Genomic DNA, 18,744 nt, shown 5'->3' with positions numbered 1-18,744 from the left:
ATCCTTGTTATCCAGGAGGCTTTGAATCAAGTAAGATAGATGATTCCAATTTCCATGTTCTCAGTGTAACACTTGGGGTCAATGTTTGCATACTTATCATAGGCAGTTTACAATTGACAACTACTATAATTGTTCAACTTTTCCTTGGTACAAGCCTGATTGACTATTATGCACTTTATTTATTATGTCTCACATTCAAATATAGATGATTGATTATTCCATTATTCTATTGACCAGGCCTGTAACAAGGTATGACAAATATGTGCCATTATCGTCCATAACCCATTGAAAGAGGTAGTTAAATCAGAGAGGAGAATTTTAATGCTTTGAATCTCTAGAAAGGGTTAGAAAAGTTTTAAAACAGAGTATTTAAAAGAGTATCAGAATGATTATTCTTTGTTACTGCAAGGCACTTTCTAAATGGAAAAGATGACCCACTCCTTCCTCTGAAATCTTAAAACGTGATTCAGGGCCCACTGAAGCCAATGGAAAGTCTTGCACTGATTTCTTGGGGGTTAGCCAGGTCCTGCAGGGGAATATTTATGCCTCTTTCAATGGAGCCAGCTCAGAGCCAGAAAGAACAGCTATTTCTTAACAATATTAAACGTCTAGGAGAGAAAAGAACTAAAGTACAAAAATTTCTTCCATCCCTGATACAGCAAGAGCATACCAGTTTTGTGGACATCAACAGCAGAAAGTATCCTACCAGACTGTAAAGGGAAAACCCCGTGCTTTAGCGTTCTTCTGTCTCTTGTAACTACCTTTCAGCTGCTTAGTTGTGATTTTAAAAATCATTTAATTTTCCTTTAAAATTTCCACACAGCGATAGGCAGAGCACTGGGGACGATGCTAGCGAAATAGTGCTGAACTAGGCACTGGAAATTAGTACTACTAAACAATGCATTTGTTACTGGTCCGTCATGTTAATTAGTCTTCGGGATGTGTCAGTGCTCTTTATTTGCATTTAATGCTGTTGAAGTCTGCTACCAAGTGAACGCACAGCATTGTTATCTCATCAGCACACACGTGCTTACATCAGATTAATGCCTTGGTCTGTTATAATTAAAACTATACTTGTGATTTTAGGCAAAGTGAGCTGCAGTCCATTCGCACGTATGGCCATCTCTTTATTTCCTTTATTTTATGGGCATCTGTGACTCGGTACCATGCTGCTGGCAGGTCTCAGTTGTGCTTAGCAATAAAAGGTGCTGGTTTTGTGCTGTGGTTTGTGTTCAGAGCCTCCTGGAGTGGCTTTGCCCTCACCTGCACCAGGGCACGGCTAACTTTGGCCCTGAGTGGGTTCAGCATCACCTGCCCATGCTCTTAGATCTCTGTGTTTTGGGAGTTATCATCACAGTCCTACACTCGTACCAGTCCCCACGCCCAAGTGGTGTTGCCATCAGCGAAGGGAATAAATGCCAGGGCTCAAAGCACATAGGAAACAGTTGAGCCATCTCTGCCTGCAACAAGTGGCTGCAGTGTGCAGCCCCCGCGCTGAGCCCATCCTCACACTGCGGTGGGAGCTGGGATGATGCAGTTGGGGCTGGTCCCGCTTGGAGCAGGGGCTGGACTAGATGTGACCCCCTGTTTTCTATGATCCTAACTGCACTGGTGTCAGATGAGGCTCAGGTCGCTGTCTCCAATCATGTGTACAGTGCCTCCAGCCAGCACTTGGGGTTTTACTCCATCCTTTCCTATGTTACTGAACAGCTCGACGTTTCAGAGCTGTCTGAGAACGGGATCAGTATAGGGATCCCCCCTTCAACGGCCCACTAAGAGTCCCCGCTGGAGTCATCGGCTCCCGACTCCCGCCGGGCCTTTGAAACGTCTCCACGTGTAAATCCCTTGCATCCGAATAAGAGAGTCAGCCACGTTTCTGTGAGCCTGTGGAGAAGTGGAGACCAAAGAGGTTCAGCGATTGTGGGGAGCCCCCTCACCCCGCGATGCCTCTTAGAGATGTCTGGTGCTCACAATGCGTAGCAAAGAATCCATCCTGAGAGAGGGTGACGGACACTTTGTGAAGTGGTGAGCCCCACGTCTTGTGTTGTACAAGGGTCCTATCAGTAATCCTGGCCTAAAAGTCAGCTAACTGGGGGAAATGAAGGCTTTCCCAGAGCAGTTTCTAGGGGCTGTTTTTCCTGTCTGGACAGGAGGATGGTGCTTCTCCTCCTAGCTTTTGCTCATTGGTCTCTTGGTCCTCAGCACCCAGAGGCCAGCACGGGCCTCCACCGATGCTCATCCAGTCGCCCCATTTCCAAGAACGGGTGTGCAACAAACAGGGCTGGAGGCTGGAGGAAGATCTCACTGGACTTTTGGACTATTACAGCCCATCAGCTGCAGCCTGCTTATTCAGCAAGCCACGCTCTGCAAGTAAGTGTCTTCGAGGGCAGTGCATTGTTAGGGAAAGGTGCAGCTTCCTAACAGCGAAGGGCAGGGAGTTAGTCTCGCCTCCGGCTTTGCCAGTTCAGCAAGCAGAAGGAAAGAGCAAAACAAAGACCGAAGTTCCACTGAGTGGAAGTCAGTGAAACACGTACGGGTCCTCGCTGGCGCGTCTCTAAATAATGCACAGCTTTCTGCTGATGCAGGACTCTTTTGTGAACATAATAAGTAATGATCCAATGAGATGAAACCTCAGCCTCCTGATTCAGCTGATATTTCTGGCAAATTGTTGACCTATTGCAGTTTATTCAGGATTTTTCTAGTCTTGGTAGAGTGGCTCTAATGGCCACCGATTTGTCATGCCATTTCTAACAAATATGCCGCTTTAATAACTCTGAAAGTTATAATATCTTGGAGCCCTGTGCATAAGAGTCTGCTGGTCTCTGTTCTGCAGCTCTTTGCTCCATGCTTTTGTATGCAAGAAAAAGCATTGGTTAAATATTAATTAATAGGTTTTAATATACACTCTACTATCTTGTGTCATGGAATAACTCACAGGGACAATTTTAATTTTACCTGACACATGTATATTAATGATTTCCCATTTGATATGGAACCAGAGAGTTGTTCTGTTAGACGCAGGTCTGGAAGTGGGACTGCTGCGGTAATTACAGCGAGGGAGGCACTGACTGGGAATCTCAGCCAGCCAGACAAGACGTTGCTGGGCAAGCATAAAACATGGGCGCTTCTGTCGTCCCTCTTGAATGCAAAACAGAGTGAATGCAAAAAAGTTGAGCGAGTGCAAGGACCCAGCCCTCCTCCCAAGGGGTAGCTGCCTTTCTTCTGGTTTACATCCGTGCCAGTGAGCTCTGCGTCCGGCTCGGGGCTATTGGGTGGGGGGACTCCTGGGGCGGTGCGGGGCATGGAGGAAGAACGGCGATCCTTACGGCTCATCCTCGCGGGAGAACTGAAAGCGCCACCGAACAGCGCACCGTCGTCCGTGTTTCCTCACAGAGGACGCGTGCCAAACCGGCGAGCCCCGAACGCCAGCTTGCTCACTGCCGCCTCTTCTAAGCCAGAGAGAGGAAGCGATCAAAAGCCGCCTTTGACTGTTGCTAAAGGGGCTTTTATCAGCAGAGAGATACAGCCCGTGGCAACCTGTCATGTTGATGTTTCTCTGACAGGGGTCAGAGATCAGACAAATTACTACAGTGCTGTAGATCCAGGTAATCTCCCAGTATCCCGGGGCTCCCACCGTAATGCCAGGCGCTAGCTGCTTTTCAAAGTGGGTGTTTTAATTTAAGTGCATTTCAACCTCATGCAGCTGGACTGTGCACGCAGGGGCTTGCTCATGGGCCTGCCACGGTCACGGGCACAGGCTGGCATCCCAGGGGGCTGGGTGCCACCAGAGGCCGTGAGATGGGGCCCAGGACCAGCAGGAGTTGGCTTTCGCTCAGCTTCTCTGTGTGGGCAAATCTGCCTGCAGCCAGCTCCGGTCCTGGGAGTCCATAATGAGAACAACTGCTTTGGCAGCACACTACCTAGGGTTCCCCATTGCCCGTGTAATTAAAACGGGGACTGTATGGGTGTGAAGTTGGTTAATTCTGTATACATAATATATCTGTCCCATGGTGAGCCTGCACATCTGTTCTCTGTAAAACTATAAATGCCTAAATACGGGGTCTAGCTAACGAAGCAGGAAAGAACCATTATCCTTGGAAGACCATAAAGAGAGGGAAACAACTCAGGATGGTGAGTAACGATGTCCTGCCGCTAACGGGCACGCAGCTTTATGTCATCTATAGCGTAACAAGCCCAGCCAGTTACGGCGGCGAGCAGAAGAGCTGTGTGACAAATGGACTAGAAGCTTTCTGCTGGGGACCGACGTCTTCTCTCGCCCTGTCTCAATCATTGCTCAAGTACAAGAGGAAGGGTCAGTCTATAGGCGCCCGCATTTCTGTCTGATGCGCGAGGCTGGGCATCAGCTTCCCTGGGCAGCACGGAAAACAGCCCGCAGCCAAGCGATGGCCGCTCGCCCGACACAGCCGTCGCCCAGCGCGTGCCTGGCCTGCCACAGACACGGCGCAGCCGTCGAGCGGAGCCGCCGGGCTGCGTGGGGGCTGAGCGGAGAAGACGATGGAAAGGAGCAGGCATTAGCGTGGGGGCTGTGGTAAGACTTTGCTTTTACAAGTTGTTTGGAAGTGTTTGCATCGTGTGGGAGCCGGGGAATCGCCTTAGCAGAGCGCGTCCTTTATGCAACTTCGCCCAAACACAACTTTATCTAGGTTGTGGCTTGTTTTTTAATGTCGTTTTGCTTGTCAGCCTCGGGCGGGCGCTTTGATGTTCATTTCCTCACTTCATTCACAAGGATGCCTTTATCAGAGCCAGAGAGAAATGCTGCAGAGTGACAGCTTTTCCCCTGCTCAGCCAGAGCGGCGCCTGCACACGTGCGTGGGACTGTGAGAAAATAAAGCTGCGCTGCACGGACAGGTGTCAGCGCACCTGTCAGGAGAGGCAGGGGAAGCCATGGATTTCAAAGAGAAACGTGCCCATGGGTATAAGGCCAAACCATATGCTTTGTGCTCGAGTGATTAATTTGGCATCAGGGCCAGTGTCATTTAATGACAGTCCTGAAAAATTCATCCTATGCAGATGACAGCCGATAAGTCAGGAGTGTGCCTCTGGCCAGGGGCTGGGCTTTCACTTGGGTGACCAGAAGGAAAACCTCCTTGTCCAAACTGCTCATTACCTCTGCTGCTCTTACGTCTGAGTCCGACCAAATGGCCTGTGCTCTGCTCATAAATCACCACTGATTACCAGAGCTGTACGCCCAGGGACCGACCGCCCAGGGACTCCCAAGTTAAACATGGAGGATGAGCATGTCCATTCAAGCAACCAACCCTGCGTTCCTGCTGCAAAGCAATGGTCATCACGTGCGCTGCTTTCTGTTCGTGCCCGACTTGTGGTAACGCAGGACTAGCGAAACAAGTCTGGAGTCGGCTGAAGAATCGCATTTTCCTTACAGCCCTCCCCAACAACTGCGGGGACAATGTCCACAGCCTGATCCAGGCTCAGGAATTCACAGCCTCGCGGAGCTGCAGAGACGCTGGCTTTCTCTCTGCACCAGGCGACATTAGCACTTGCAGAGCTCCTTTCTCCCCGTCATGCAAGATTCGTTTGGTTTATGCAACAGGACTTTTGGGGACACAGTCAAAGCAAATGGGTTTAAGAGGCTACAGGCGACAGCGAAGACCCTGTGAGATGGTGGTCTGGTCTGTGCGAGGCCATGGTGGGGTACAAAACTAGTAGCCAGGCCCAAAGTGCAAGCCCCTGGGCTGAGAGATGCAAAGGCTGGTCCTGTGCCGAGGGTTGTCGCTGGGGGTTCACTTCTGCCCCAGACTTCCTGGGTGCCAGGGGGCAAATCATGTGATTGTCCTGGGCCTCTGTTCCCCAGCTGTAAAATGGGGCTAACAGTGCTAAGATGCAAGAATCACCAGCCTTGTGGGCTACCCAAGTATTATCCTAACAAGGCCCAAAGCAGTCCCTGAAACAGGGAGACCGGAGCCCAGCCTGGAACAACCCCCTTCCAACTCCGCAGTCTCACTCCCTCTGTCCCTGGGCGAGCTCGGCGGGGACACGAGGCAGGAGAAGGTCCTAGCATTCCTGAATGCAGGGTCCGTGACCATCTCCGGCCTCCACGCGGACTGTGCGAGAAGAGGAGGCTCCAGGGGAGAAGCCCTGCTCCCCCAAGAAAGAGGAGCAGTGTCCATCCCCTGGAAAAGCATCGCCTGCAACCGTGCTGCTACGTCCGGGGCAGGGCAGCAAGATTTGCACAGCTGCGCTCCACAGCATAGCACAGCATCCATCGCTAGCTCTCATTTCCAGGGAAATCCAGCTGATGGCCCGGGGGTGTTGGCTGAACTTTAGCCTGGATCTCTTCTAGGTTTGGTTTTTTTCCCTCTTTCCCTCAAGTGCCACAATAGAAAGCATATGGAAGACAAAGCCTGATTCCTTTTCTGCAGACTGGGCCGATGCTCACCGGAGCCCGCGCAGCGTCAAGGGGCTGCACTGATTTCTTTCCGTTTCTGCCGCTCTCGTCCGTTTGCAGAGACAGCTGCCAGTTTGTCTGCCAGCAGCGGGGGTTATCCCAGAGGAGACCCTCACACACAGCACTCTCCCACGCAAGCTCACTTTGCTTTCTTGTCTCACTGGCAGTTGCTCCCTTCACTGCAACAAAAAGCATCGTAGCCCGAGAGATACAGAGTGGTGCAGGTGATTTTTCTCTCTGCAGCCAGCTCCCAGGAGGGTAGCGGGTACAAGACTTCATCCTTTATCACAGTCAGTGCTCACACTTTCAGGCCATCTCTTGAAATCCAATTAGGATGAGCACACAGACCTTACCTTGCTAACCCCCAGCAGGATGCTGGCCTGGGTTACCTCTGTTTAACAAGCACTTTAGGGGCCGAATTGCATGTGTCACCCATTCTCAGTGCCCGCTTCTTCCCAGTTCTGCCTTGTGCAAGTATCTGCCATAGAGAAGAGGGCTGAGACTTCAGGCGACAGCTGGAAAACCCAGTTTACCTGAGACACAGACATCTGGGTAAACACGAAGCCACTGTGAGGTATATTTGTGGTGCAGCTACAGTAGTAGCTGCAGGGTAAAGTTTGCATTTTAGGTTCATCCACTATTCATTTGGCTTGTTTGGAAGATTTTCCCATCCTTTGTACAGCCCTGCGTGGTGTCCTGTGAAGCGCGCAGTTCTCGAAGAGCTTTTGCTTGTCATCGCACGGCACAGCACAGCTGGCGGGACCTTCCCAGCCTCAGCAGGCGTAAAGCCCTCGCTCTTCTGCCTCGTAACTGGGACCTGCAGCCCATCAGAGAGAAACGCACAGTAGCAGATGGGGTTCAAAGCCTCTGATGTGCTGCCGTGTGGGAAATACTGAAGGCAGGGATTTTTTTCCTTGTAAATGAGAAGCTCCTCAAATGGAGAAGGAGGACCTAGGTGCACTGCTCACTCACAAGGTGACTATGAGCCATCAGCGTGATGGGGTTGGGAAAAAAAAAAAAGGAAAAGCAAATGCAACCCTACAAGTATGAGCCAAGGTATTTCTAGTAGGGACAGGGATGATTGAATATCAGTGGAGAAGGCACCTGGGATGCTGCGTGCGGTTCTGGCCACCCACCTTCACGCAAGAGAAGTTCAAACTGGAACGGGCAAGGAGAAAACCCAACGAGACCCCACACGCTTAGCTGACCATCAGATGGTGTGGAGGAGCAAGAGACCTGGTCAGTGACTAGGAAGTCCCCGGCAGCCCCTCTTTCTAAACGCCACTTGAGCCAACAGCTAGAATAAGTGTTAGCACATCAGGCCTGTGACACGACCAAGCGGCTCTGGGGCTGCCCGCCAAAGAGGAGCCACTGTGTAAACCCAAGGAGTTTCTATCCAGGACAAATACAGTGCATCCCTGTGGTGAAACGTTGCATGCTAGGAGATAATTGGAAGGTGCACATGGGGGTCGAGAGACGCTGCTGCTAAACAGCCACGGGAGAGCTGCCCTGGGAAGCCCCGAGAGGAGAGGATGCTGCTGGGGGCAGCCGTTGCGGTCCCCGGTGAAGGAGCCCGCGTGCAGCAGCTGCCGGCGCAATCCCCAACAGTGAGCACTTGGGGGATTAGAAAGACGCTTCCTAATTCTTTGTCACCCATCCCTCGGCGTGTCTGAGATCTGACTCATGTAATATCCACCCCCTCCTTTAGCACAATGAACAGAGATTCTTTAATATGCGCTATTTTCTAGCATATTTCCATCTCCCTACTATCAGTCTTCGGTGTGCCAACGCTTCTCAGCAACATGCGTCGGCGTCGTTTGTCTATATAATTAGAACTGTTGTTTTGGCTCAGGTAATTATTTTTACTTCCTTTAGTTTCTTTATATACATTATTCCACTCTGGGTTGTTATAGACCGTTCTTCATTTAAGGCTTTTTTTGGAGTCAGTTTTCAAAGCAACAGGCTTGGCTTTGAGTTGTTTAACTCCCACTGAAGTTAGGGCGAGCGGCTGCCAGAACTCCAGAGAGGGGTCTCGCCTGACCCTGGAGGTGGGAAACAGGTAACTTTGGAAAGGCTGTTTCTGAAAGCGGGTTTATAGCTCGTGAAGTTGCTCTAATCGATATCATTACACACAGCTGCCAGCCAGCCCCGAGGGTGCCACGCAGTCAGGGGTCAACCAAGTTTTCTCCACCAGCGTGCCCGTCCCAACCACTCGTTGGGGTTATAGAATCACCGAATTCGACAAAACGAGGGTTGAGGGGACCTCAGGAGGTCATATCTAGTCCAACCCCCTGCTGCAAGCAGGACCAGCCCCAACTACATCATCCCAGCCAAGGCTTTGTCTAGCTGGGTCTTCAAAACCTCCAAGGACGGGTTGCAGCACTGCCAGACAGTTCATGGCCTTCTGCCAACCCAAGCGAAAAGCTGCCCCGGCAGCTGGGGATGGATGGGGCACCTGCGAGAGATCTGGATCCAAGCCTGCTGCGGCCAGAGGCTGCATGAATGCACTCGGGCAAGTCACTTGGCTTGCCCAGTGCCTCCGCTTCCTGCCGGGCATGGAGGGAGCACCCTTCCCCTCTTGGGTGTTGTGAGGGCAAACCCATCAGTCTCTATGAAGTGCTCCATTGCCACAGTGATGAAATCTAAGCGAGTCCCTAAGAAGCAGGTGCTGGGTGGAAAAAGGCAGCGTCGGCCCGACAATGGAAGTACTAAATTGAATGTGCATTAGTAAAAGTGTGTATTAAAGAACACGTAGACATGCCCGAGGTGCTGGCGTTTGCTTGGGCAAGGTTCACTGGAGAAGCAGCGTACATACATCCTGGGCCTCAACGCAGGGCAGCTCGGGTTTTAAGCGGGGTTAGCAGCCTGAATGCCAGTCTATATGGGAACATGAGCTATTAGCTTGGGCAGACACCTAGACCTCGTCTTCACAGTAGGTAACTCAGGCTGTCAGGCCAGGTGAAGAATGGCCCTGCTCCCACAGGGCGGCCATACCGAGGAATAGCCTTACACTTGGAGCCACTTACTCCTGCTATTTTGCAACTATTTGAAACTCTTCGTCTTTTTTTAAGGCTGTTTTTGCCTTGTGAACTGCCTGTGGAGGCCCCGGCGCACGCATCCTGGTTAAACACACGGGATTGCTCTCGCTGCTCATTTTTCCCGCACCTTTCAAAGGGAGCTTTGCTGAATTTGCCGAAGAGTGCGTGACTATTCATGGCTACGGCAGACCAAGACGTCTCTGTACAACAAGCGAACCTGCACACGGCGAACCTGAAATGCTCCCTGCCCCGAAGCGGTTGCAATGTAACTCGACAGGACAGACGGAAGGCGGCAGGGCGGGACGGAGAGAAGCGCTCGTGTTTGAAGATGCACTACATCAGTGTCAGAGCAAGAAGAAGGGAGTCCCGGGATCCCCGGCCTGTATCCGGTCCTCCAGCCCATCCTAGTCAAATACAGCCTGAAAGGCTTCCCTTCCGTTCTACGCGCCAGTTTAATTACAGCTATCTCAAAGACATTTAATAGCTGATGAAAACGTTGGTATATTTTAATTGAATATATTGAGCATGCTTAACAAAGCTTCAGCGTCTGACCTTTCCTGTAAGAGAAATGTTAGAGCAATCTATTTTGTGATCAGAGCCCGGGACTGTATGGAGGGACCGCCCGTTACCGCTAATGGGAGTTACCCATGTAAATCCCTTTCATGTCAGGGAGATAATAGTCTGCTTAGTGTCCAATTATTCTTCCTTTGCACAGCTGTAGCTCCCGCTGGACGGACGAGGCGAGAGACACGGGCTGGCTACTGGGCAGCACCAGGGCGTGTTCTCGCGTGGCTCGTCCAGCTTCAGGGCCTGCGCTGGCAGTCTTCGAGGAGGAAACGCCGGCAGCCCTGGTGTGCCATTGGGTGGCTGGAAGGACAACACAAGGGCGATTCGGAAGGCCCCAAACCACGGGCCGGTGTTCGGCAACGGGGGAAACTCTCAGAAGGGGCAAGGGCGGGATTGCGGCGTGAACAAAGCGTTGCCAAACCCTCCGGGCCCAGGTCTGAGCAGGGTCATGGATTTTGGAGGCCCTTTAACATGCAGTTAGTGCTTAAATGGTGCGCGCGTACCTTCCCAAATTGGCATCCCGGTCCCCGCCCCAGCTAACCACTCACTGATCCATGCTGGTGCACGGGCCTTCGGGCAACAGCCGTGTATTTGTATCGCTGCGCTCTTTAGCCACCTGACCATTTCAGAGCAATTGCGTAACATTAAAACAGCATTACTAGCGTGTCTTTAACTGGCCAGGAATAGAAACCTCCGCTTGTCTATAGCAGCTTGATATTCCAGCCGAGGCAGGAACGCTCAGTCCTCGCCTGCAATCCATTTTATCACCAAGAAGAAATTTTGTAGGTTAGATAAGTCAAGAGCTTACTCTTGCAAAACTTCAATTCAGGTCTCTAAGCTGCTGGTGAAACAGCATCTGATATTAAAGTGCAAAAGGAAGCAGGGGAAGACTCTTTTTAAGGCTTGTTAGAGATGGCAAAAGATACAGAGAGACCAACACTATTTTACACTTGTAAAGAGACTCCTAGTAGATTCATATTTTTTAATCTGTGGCAGAAAAGCTACATAAATACAACAAGGCATTAGTTTCCGATGACTCCATACCTTTTTTTCAGTAGCCCCTGGCATTAAAGCTCTCGCTGAAAAGGCACTTTAGAGCTGGTTCAGGCAGTTCATTTTCTGTCAGTCAACGCTCAGACTGAAAATATAAAGGCAGTAACATGACAAGATTTCTATTTTAATATCTTTACTCTTGATAAGATAATCCTGGAGGAGCTGCAGTGATCAAATATTTACAGGCAGCGCTCAATAGCACAGCTTCTTGTAAAATTAAATACACAAAGTTATGTGGGAATAACGTCAATGTTGTGACACGAATGACAAAAGCCAACACAGCCAAAATTGAGGTTGACTCTCCTTAATATATTCCATTGTGGGGGAGAGCAGAGCCATCTGCGGTTACAACCAAAACATCAGCTTTCAGTTTGAATTCCCTGACCTTTCTCTGCTTTTGAATAACCCAAGCATAATTAAGTACTTCAACTGTGTTTAAATAATCTTGGTTTTTAAACAAGAAACATTAAGTTTTGTACATTAACATCAAAGAGAAAGGCGAGTGCTGCCTTCTGCTTGGTGAGGCTTGTCCTCCCAGCCTTGCCCCGATTCAGACTTCACCGCAGATTGCATCCGGCAGGTAAAACGTAGGTTGAACTGCAGCCAGCTTTCTGGAGAACAAGTGCTCATCACTGCTCAGGTGATTAGATAGTCTAATAATTTCGTGGGTGTAATTACACCCCTTCCTGCCCTTGCTTTGAACATACTCTGTGGATGCTGCCACATGTGCTTGAATACTTGCCCAGCATCAAGGGGAAAGCACATCCTCCTCCATTGCACGGGGATACAGAGCTGCAGCGTGCGATCCCCAGAGGCCTGAAGGAGCACTGAGCTGGGCCACAGGCCATGGAAACACGACTCAGGGTTTCACCAGGCAGCTCAGCACACCTGAGACGCTTTCCAGGGATCACGTGAAGCGCGGAGCTGGTCAGAGCTGCAGTCCGAGGGCTGGGCAAGCTGAAGAAAGCAGGAAGGCCTGAGTGCATGAAGCAGACAGCTTGACAAGCCAGTGAAGGAATGGCCTGAGGACCCCACGTACCAGGGATTATTGCCGTTACCCTGCTCCACGGTGAACTGCAGGCGCGGCTGCTCCAATGTCTGCAAGTACTTTGACCCTGGAGGGAGTTTGGTGCCTGATTCCCAAGGCCATGCAACCCCTGCTTTAAGGCCAGGAACTAAGCTTGGCTTTCAGGAGATGCGCTCAAGTGCCACAAGCCCAAAATGCCCCTTCTCCAGTCCTGATGCAAAACAGGATCCCTCTGAAACCAAGCTGTCACGTTCCCTTCTCTGCCATGTTAATTAAAAACAAAGCTCCACGTTAGCTGAGCTGGAGGATGCCAAGGCAAGGCCCGCGCCTGGGAGTGAGCGACAGAGAGAGGCAAGCGGATGGAGGAAGCGCAGCCCCAGCGTGGCACGTCTCCAGGCCCTCCATCCATCAAACCGTGCTTGCCTTTGAGCTATCTGGGGTGGTTAATAGCCCTCCCACAGAGGAACAGGAGATGATGCTGGGAAGGAAGTTCCTCTGTCTCTACCCAGAATGATGCTGTTGCAAGTAATTAAAAAGTAGATCCTCTTGCTGTGCTGAAGCACTGGATCATGCTGCCTGCCAGCCTGCCTGCCTTGGAAGACAAAGATTTCCCACATCTCCTGCCCTGAGCTTCCTCCTCTGCACCTGTGTTGCTCTCAGGTGGTCGTGTCAGGAGCTGCCTCCTCCCTCGGGGATCTGGAACAGAGCAAACACCTGCCAACAAGGAGATCTTTCTTAGGTCAACCCTGGTTTCTTACCCTGTCCTGGCAATTACGGCGATGCAGATTCGTATACCCGGATGCCCCCAGCGCCCTCCAAACGCACGTCTTGGGGCAGCACAAAGCACAAGCAGCTAGCAAAGCCCTGTGCTGGGCAAGGAACAGGAACTGCAGCACAGACCAGAGCGGCTGTGGGTTACAACCAAAGCACAAGGCATTGCCAGAGGTGAAGTTCAGAGCCGGACCCTAATACCCCAGCACCGGAGGGTTTGAAGATCGGGGTGAAAAGGGGGGGAGGGGTCTTGGAGTTTTCTCCAGCTCCTTTGGGCAGGAGGAGGCAGCTCAGCTGAACAACGGTGGCTGCCTGTAACTGCAGAGGACTAGCTTCAGTGGTTGCTTGGGCTTTTCTTTGGCGCTGTGCGTGTCAAGGGACCACTCCATTTACCCGGCGCAGCTTCTCGGCTCAGTGGGGGCAGGCTGCCTTAGCTGCGTCACAGCGGCAGGGGTAAGGCTTCCCCTTGTAAAACAAAGACCAGGGAGCTTGACCACACTCCAGGTGACCCAGCTAATCTGGTTATACTCACTTTATTGCAGCCAAGGCCGTCTGAGCCTCTGCAGAGCTGGAGGGAGGAGCTGGTGGAAGATGCAAGTTGAAATGCAGTGCAAGATTCACCAGCTGTTGAATTAGTCAAACCAAAAAGGGCAGAGTTTCATGTGCTTAGCACCCAGTGAGATGCCCCAGAGAGCAGCAAGCATCAGCTGGGTGCTGGGGAAGAGCTGGCCTCCCAGCTCCAGCAGTACCCTGCCTTTGAACCTACCGTTGTAACAAGCCCTGGAGCAAGCATGGCAGCGGGGTTGCAGCCCAAAAGGATGGGGCACCGCTGGCTCTTCGGAGCAGTGCTGCTACCTGCTCCATCGGCTGCGGCACCTCGTCAGGCCCGTGAGAAACGTTTGCACCACCCACAGGCCGGCAGCAGCCCTGGGCTCGGATCCCGCCTATGACTCTGGGTTTCTTGAGCTGCATTTTCTAATCCATCCCCACCTCCTGTAATACCAGTCCTCACGTGAGTCCCTCATCTGTTGCAAATCCCATTTTTAAACAGGCCTGAAATCTCTGCCCCCGTACTGAATAAATGGAGTGTTTTGTGCACGGTGCCATAAGAGGACCTTTTTTCCCCATTCAAACCAGACCTTTGGTGACGCAATACGACATCCTCGTTTATACAAATGAACTGTCCCACGCAGGTCAGCTCTCATCTGCAAGCCAGGCCTGCTGTGAAGTGGTTGGTATGCTGCCTTCATCGCTGAGAGCAAAATTAATACTGGAATATTCCACACTTAATATGAAAACAAGGTTTGGAAATAGCTTGCAAATGTAATTGAAGCACAGGTTTTCCACTTCAAACTAGCACTATAGCATGGCAATTGTCTTCTGCCAATCTGAAACATCAGCTCTGCTTTACATATTAACACTCAGTGGCAAAACCTTCATCTTGGCTCAGTCGTTGTTTTCTTTGAGAGTGCACTCAGGTTCCCAAGCTCCTCCGCCTGGCCTCTTGCCTTCCTCCACTAGACTCGTACACCTGCTCAGGGGGCTAAATGTTGCAGACACCTTGGGCGTATCTACACGAGACTACTGCAGAGTTAGTTAATTAGGCAGCTTCACAATAAACATCTCAGCGTCTACACATGTGGCCCTGTTAGGCTGGAGGAAACTCATTAACCGCTGTAGGTTAGTACTTGCAAACACAAGTGCTATCCTATGACAGCGTTACTTAGTGCCTGGCAATGCATGTGTAGATGTTGACGGGGCACGAGGGTGGTTCAGTGCCGGGGGGCTGCCTCCCCACCAGCTCCACCCTGGAGCCCCCTCGTGCCCCAGCCAGCCCCTCTGGAGCACACCGAGCCAGGCAAGAGCACCCCAGGGTCCCCTGCCAGCTGGGGCTGCTTTGACCCAGCTCAGCGTGCTGCGGTGCAGGCGCACATGCAAACACAGCACCCCCAAGCAACGAAGTCGGGTGTGCTATGTGCCGGAGTTTATTGCATTGCATTAATTTCACATGCAGACGTGCCCCTTCAGGATGGGATTTGGAGGGAATTTGCACCATTAGACCTGCTGCAGCTTTCCAGATGTCTGCTGGAAGCTGCCTGCTGTCAGGACGTGTCACACCGGATCCTGGATATCGAACGGGGTTTCTGCAGCCAGACTGCTGAAGCTCCATAGCGTAACTATAGCCAAACGTCTTGGGTCTGGTCCCAGCTTTGCTGCTTGTGGCTGACTGGCACAAAGGCATCAAGGCCATGGGGCAAATTTGCTCCTCATGCAGTTCCATCGACGTTGTGGGGCCATTACTCCAGGTGTGAATGCGGCCCCTTTGTGTTTCCCATTGCTTCCCACTCAAATGGTGATGCTTTTGGAGGACCTGTTTAGCCACTTCTGTGCGCCTCGTGTTGTAAAGTCAGAGCCAGTCCACAGCTGGGTAAGGCTTGTGTCAGCCCGGACACCACCGTGCAGGAGCTAATACAAATGTTGCCTCCTAGACGACCGCAGTCTTCATTGCTTTTCTTCTCCTCCGTGCTTGCTGCCATTTTCCCCCTCGGGCTGCGCTTGCAGGAGGCAGCTAAGCCACTGCAGGCCCCCTCCTCGAGCGCCGGTGATTGCTGAGCGAGCGGGTCGCACTGACTGCTCCCAGTCAAGCTGTTTTTGGTTGCAGGCTGCAAACTTTTGCCGCCCTGACCCCTAATGTGTTGAACACCAGCTCAGCAGCTTTGCATATTTATTAATTCCCTAAAGTGTATTGTACACCTGAAGCCCCCGCAGCTCTGTAGCAACACATTAAAAGCAGGAGGGAAATGTATGATCTTAAGAAAGGTTATGCATTGCTTGTTCTATTATCTTATCTAGCCAAATGGTAGCTCTCCAGGTCTATCTTATTTAGGCTGTAACAAAGCCTTGGTTTCTGCGGAGCACAATAGCCCTAAAAGATCTAATTTTTCTGAGATACAATACCTTACGTACTACAACAGAATCTCAATAAGCACAACATGGAGCACTGCTTTATAAAGTACCCAAACACAGCAGATAAATATTTCTGCTAATATTTTATTTCGATGTAGGCCAAGGGACAATTTTAAAAGACTCACTCTAAAGCACACAGTTCAGAAAATATAGGCCGCTAGTCAAAATGCTGTTTGGAACCAGGATGTCAGTCGTTTTAGATGAAATTCAACCCTGATGATATCCAAAGGTATAATAAAATGTTTCAAGGAAGACGCCGGTGTTTGCAGAATGTAATAAAATATGCTTAGCTGCCGTTTCAGTGCCATGGAGAGCTAGAGCACGAGTCCTTTTTTAGGCTTTCGCGTGCCTCAGGATTTGTTCCAGACAGCGTCTCACCTGAAAAATATTGACCGTAAAAACAGACATGAAGTTAAAAGCAACAAACACTTCTGGGCTGTGTTAGACAAAATGTGGGTTTGTACATTGTTAATTGGCTGGATGCTCCTTAGCATGTTATGAGGGGAAATATGGCTAGTGATAGAAAAGATGAAATATTCAGTGGCAAATCCAGACCTGGCATATGCAAGCTCTGATTGCAGCCTCTTGTACTTGGAGAGGAGGAAAGGTTGGTGCGCAGTGACTTTGAAAACAGCAGAGCAAGAACCCTGGACATTTTGCTTTGATTTCTAACATAGACATAAGCAAAGCTCACCTGCAAGTAGCACTAACCCCTGTACGTGGCTCGGCACTCGACAGCGGCAGGCAGGCCTGTTATTCTCATTGGACGGCAGGGGATATGATGCACAGGAAGGTGAAGGGACTTGCCTGAGGTCACTGAGTGTACCAGTGGCGGACACACGGGAGCCAGAGGACAAGGGGCGTTCTGGATCCTGGACTCATAAGCTAATGTGGGATAAACGAACAGCGCATGTGCCCTGGATGTGTCGTCACCATCACGGATGCACGTGCGCCCTGAGGATGCGCTGCCGTCCAAAGGCAACAGACTCACGAGCACACACGTGGGCCTGAACAAAACCGCATGCACACAGCACCTGCAAGATGGCTGTGGAAGGCAGGCACCTGGCTAAGGACTGCCGCCAGCCACGGCCCCGACAACGTGACTTGGCAGCTTTGCCAACCTGCCATTCAGCTTGTGGCGGCCTGGTCGGATGTCGTCGCCACGCTGCGCCCACAGCAGCTGCGGGGCTGCTCGCACGTCCGAGTGCAAACATTACCGAGCCTCCCGCGCGTGAACAGACCCAGCAAACGCCCAGGGGACGCAGGAGGACAGTTCAGAGGTGCGCGCCACGTGTCCAACAGCATCCCTCTTCTGTCACGCAGCTCCCCACATGAACAGCGTTTTATACCTGGCTGCCCACACAACATGGCTCTCCAGACTCGCATACGGGGAGCTCTTAAGCTGTGCGGCCTCATTCAAGTTGCTGGTGGCGCTCGGCAAAGCACTAGAATAACTTGATTACAAAAAAACCCTTTGTTAATACCTGAACTCTTCAGTGTTTGCTTGTCTCCGCTTTTGCCCGACAGCTGCACTTTCATGCCTTCCCTTTGGGGCTCCTATGGAGCTGGCGCCCGCGGTCCCCACACGAGCATCAGCGTCTTTCGTGCAGACGCGTTCGCCTTGGCCTTGCTGCCCAAGTGTGTTGAGCCTCCACCGCGCGCCTCTCCTCGACTGACGGTTGCTTTGTACATATTTTACGAACCTTTTTCGAAGAGGGTGGCACTGCTCGGTCTGCACATCCTTCAGTAACCCACGCCAGGACAGCACCGTTTTGGCACTGATTCAGATTTAAAAGCCCTCAACTGCTCTTTTCAGCCGTCTTTGAAACTTCAGTTTGGCCGGACGCCATCCTTCTGCTTTCTTCCAGAGCCCCTGACGCTGCCCGATCAGGCCTGGCCTGGCCTCCCCTTCTCCCTTGGCTCATCTCTGAGTCTGTTTGATTAACCAAGCATGAAACCAGATCAGCCAGCCTGAAGATACTTGGTACATGATATTTCAGATTAGCACTAATTCTCCTGGCCACGCATGTGAACATCTGGCCTTTCAGAGGTTCTTCCCACTACACCAATGAACTTAATACTTTGCCTTCAAAGCCGTGCAGCCTTATCCATCTTCCTCTTAGTCTGCGGCGTTTTGACGGGAACTATAACTGCAGCTTCCGAGCGCTGATCTGGGCACCTCAAGGGACCGTAGAGAGGTGAGCCAGTATTACTGACCCTCGAGAAATGGAGACACCGAAGGTGAAAAGCAGTCTTGTGCTGAGACAGCAGTAGGCCCGTTTGCTAGCAAAGCCCTCCGAGCAGGACGCTGAAGTGGGAGCAAAGTGCCAGACCTCAACAGAGCGAAGCCAAACGATCACCTTTGCCACGGGACTGCATCAACCACGGCTCTGACACCCGCTGACTGGAGCGAGACCCGCCGTGCACGGCCAGATGAGATATCCATCCATCTCAGCACATCCCACTTGCACAGGGATCCCCTATGGCCCTACATCGGAGGTGGCTGCCCCCGCTGCCCTGAACGCTGCACGGTTTATGCCGATTAGAGGATATGGGGATGGTACTCAGAGGTGTGAGCAGCCCCAAACCCGCTGTGGGCCCAGCACGACGATGACATGAAGTGTATTTACCTCTCCCATGTCAGAAAGACTTTCGTGCCTTCACCAGCTTTCCCCGGCACACACAGGGTTGCACACAGAGGCTTTCCTGATGCTTCTGAAGGCCAGGCTGTGTTTGCCTACGGGACTTCTGCTCCTGCTAGTCGCTTCCCCTGTGTTCAGCTGAAATGAAATAAGGATTACTTTGTATTTATTTGTTTCTTACAGCAAGAAAACTAATTTTGGGAAAGAGCCGGAGCTGGGCTTCTCTTCTGACTTTCCAGCTCCTGCAAGTGT

General features: G+C 51.4%; 1 protein-coding gene across 13 annotated transcripts in view; it reads right to left on the bottom strand.

Moving 5' to 3' along the window:
* Nucleotides 1-11,006: 11,006 nt before the first annotated feature.
* The window catches only part of FHIT (fragile histidine triad diadenosine triphosphatase), a 772,226-nt gene continuing 764,488 nt past the window's right edge, over nucleotides 11,007-18,744 (bottom strand). For all 13 annotated transcript variants that reach the window (XM_090022431.1, XM_090022433.1, XM_090022426.1 and 10 more), the window contains one exon: nucleotides 11,007-16,228. The gene's annotated coding sequence lies outside the window, so the exon portion shown is untranslated. The remainder of the gene's footprint in view (nucleotides 16,229-18,744) is intronic.

The sequence above is a fragment of the Crocodylus siamensis genome, chromosome 11, assembly GCF_052110815.1.
Source record: "Crocodylus siamensis isolate JL-2025a chromosome 11, ASM5211081v1, whole genome shotgun sequence".
Lineage (NCBI taxonomy): Eukaryota > Metazoa > Chordata > Crocodylia > Crocodylidae > Crocodylus > Crocodylus siamensis.
Note: the sequence above shows the minus strand (reverse complement) of the source record. Positions and strands in the feature narration are given on the sequence as shown.